This window comes from Pteropus vampyrus, unplaced genomic scaffold, assembly GCF_000151845.1.
Source record: "Pteropus vampyrus isolate Shadow unplaced genomic scaffold, Pvam_2.0 Scaffold338, whole genome shotgun sequence".
NCBI lineage: Eukaryota > Metazoa > Chordata > Mammalia > Chiroptera > Pteropodidae > Pteropus > Pteropus vampyrus.
In genome coordinates this window covers 101595-104331 of record NW_011889119.1, presented here as the reverse complement: position 1 = coordinate 104331, position 2737 = coordinate 101595, and the positions used below count along the sequence as shown (strand labels likewise).

General features: G+C 62.6%; 1 protein-coding gene across 1 annotated transcript in view; it reads left to right on the top strand.

Moving 5' to 3' along the window:
* Positions 1-2737, top strand: part of ARHGEF10 (Rho guanine nucleotide exchange factor 10) — an 80984-nt gene that overhangs the window by 32707 nt on the left and 45540 nt on the right. The gene's annotated exons all lie outside the window — the stretch shown is intronic.

The following is a 2737-nucleotide window of genomic DNA, read 5'->3' as shown; positions in this document are numbered from 1 at the left end:
CTCACGTTTTTATCCAAAGTTACTTACTGTGTCCTTGTCCCAGTTGAAGTGGGAGACGTTCTCTAAGGAGCAGAGGGGCCCCCTTTCCCTAGTTGAGACTGTTGTGGCCACAGAGCCATGATTCCTGAGACTTCGCTGCCCCCCACTGCTCCTCCCCCCTGGCGAGAGAGAGTGACGTCGGTTTGGGGACTTAAAGCCCTCTGCTGGGCATCCCCAGCTCACACTCTGCTTTAGTGCAGCCCTGAACTCAAGTGTCTTTTGCTTTGGTGCTGACCTAAGGGACAATTTGTACGTATTTTCCATATGTCATTGTTTTATTTTCATCAAAATATGAAGGAATGACCGTGTACGGATTCTTGGGTTTGCACTTGTTTGTGCATAGAAAGATCTGCAGTCTGTCTCACCGAAGCCGTGTGTCTCTCCACAGTGCTTTACTTACTCGTGTATTTATTTCCGAGAGCCTGCGGGCTGCGCACGGGGGCTGGTGTGGCGTGCGGTCCCTGGGAGCCGTAGCGGAGGAGCCCGCCACGCACCAGGCGCTGCCGAAGCCCTTCCAATGGAAGATCGTCTCAAGTGCCAAAGAGCGTTTTTGTGAAAGAGCCGTTATCTCTCTATGCTGTAGCTGTCCCATGACCTGGCCCGCTTGAAGGAGCACTATGAGAGGAAGGTGAAGGATCTGGTGGCCAGCACGGTGGGCTCAGTGGAGATCCAGCAGCTAAAGCAGAAGCACGAGCTGAAGGTGTGTGGCTCGCTCCTTGACCAGCTCCGTCGACAGCGCTTACTCAGACACAGGCCGTTCCCAAAGAGCCAGGCGCCTCCCGGCCGCAGTCGGTTCCTGCTCCTTCTGGGGCATCATTGGCCGTTGGTCTCGCATTCTCTCACGTGTGAACGATGGGGTTTTCCGGTGGGTCCCCCGTGTCCGGTCCCGGCCCGTCGAAGGCGGAAGCCAGCTGCACGAGACCATAGTAACTTTTCATAACCGTGTTATGTCAGAGAACGTAATGAGAGATTTATTATTGTTTTAAAGTCCACATTAAGAAGCTCAAAATTTTCTCAGCTTTAGCTCGCCATGCAGTAAATACAGGTGAACGAAACCCCGATAAGCCCGAGCTTGCTGGGCGCCGTCATTTTTGCGGGCATGAGGGCTCCGAGGCCGGTGTTCGGGGGCTGCTGGCTTTGCACGTGGAGGTGGTCGCTTCCTTGAGGTGTGTTTTAAAAGGGCACTGTCAAGTAACTTTTCCTGCACTTCGGTCTTTTGTTCTGGTGTTTCGTGACTTGCTTATTCGTGGTGCGTGGCATTTCCCTGACAGCAGGCTCTTGGGTCAGTCAGCTGCTTCATTCTAGAGTGTTCTGGGCCCTGGACTTTTCCAAACGGGAGCGGGATCTTGGGACCCGCGTCCTGTCGTCCAGTTCGGTGCCGCGTGTTCCTTGCAGGAGGCTGCGCTGCGTGTCATCCAGGGTCTGGTGGGTTTTCTGGGGGGCCCAGAGCTTGGCCGTGGGGAGCCGGGCACTGGACTTGCACGGGCTGGCGAAGGAATGGGGCACATGGGGAGCAGGGAGGGGTGAGCTGGGCAGGTGGCCCAGGCCAGGCCAGCGACGGCCGTCATCCGGGCGAGGCAGCGAGGGCCGAGTTGGGACCTGGCCTCTGGGTCCTTCTGGCCCCCGGCCCTGAGGTCATCTTGCTGCGTGTGGCGGCGAGTTTTGGCCGCGAGGCTCCGTGCTCGTCTACAGCCCTGATTCTCCTGGGAGGGAGCCTGGGCCGGGAGCGGGGCGGTCAGGGTGAGCCGGGCACAGCGTCCCGGTCTGGGGGGCGTGGGGAGGAACGGAGTGGGGGTGTGTGAAGGGGGCGGCCGGGCTGGAGAGACGGCGTCGTCGTCAGGGCCGTGGCTGCGATCGGTGTGGAGTGCAGGCCTCAGGGCCGGAGGCCCCAGTGGCTTTAGGGTATCGGGAGGGAGAATAGAGTGGCCTGTGCTGACCACTGGGCTTGGGGTCCGCAGCTTGGTCTCAGCGGGTTGGGTGGCGGCCTCGGGAAGCCTGGGAAGTAGAGGACTCGTGGACTGGGCCGGGGCTGGAGGGACGGTGTCTGACCGCTGCCCGGGGAGTGATGCGGAGCAGACTGCGTGGCCGAGTCGCACGGCTGCAGCCTCTGGTGCCGCATCAGGCCCGACCCCTGGGCCGGCAGCGGGGCCTCCGCCTGAGGCTTTGCGTCAGCATCCAGCCGGGAGCTGGCCCTGAGGTCCATCTGGGCGCTCGGGCAGGGGAGGGCAGGCCCGCGGGGGTGACACAGGTGAGCCGGCCGCGGTGCCGGGACCGCCCCTCTGTGGGGGTCCTCAGGAGGCCGGCGGCCAGCGTTTGTGGGCTTGCACAGGAGGCCCGGCCTCGGCCCGCGAGGGGCCGGCTGCGTCTTCTCTGAAGGAAGAATCACGCTGCCCGTGGCCAGCGCGTCAGACGTTAGGCCCTCGAAGAAGCGGAAGTGTCAGTAGCTCACTGGCGCCGTCCTCGGCGGCTTCTGGGCGCTGCTGGCCGTCCACGTGGCCGTCCACCGAGGCCCCCGCCTGGGGCAGCCCAGTCACCTGACTCCCGCGGCCGGCACGCTCTTTGTGACTCTCCAGCCCCTCACCGGGCTGCCCCTCTGCCCGGCGCTCGACTCCTCCGTCTGCCCCTGGAGTGGGCACAGGCGGCTCTGTGGGGTGCGCGGGCCCTGTGAGCCCAGGGCTGGCCGCCACGGGGCTCAGGA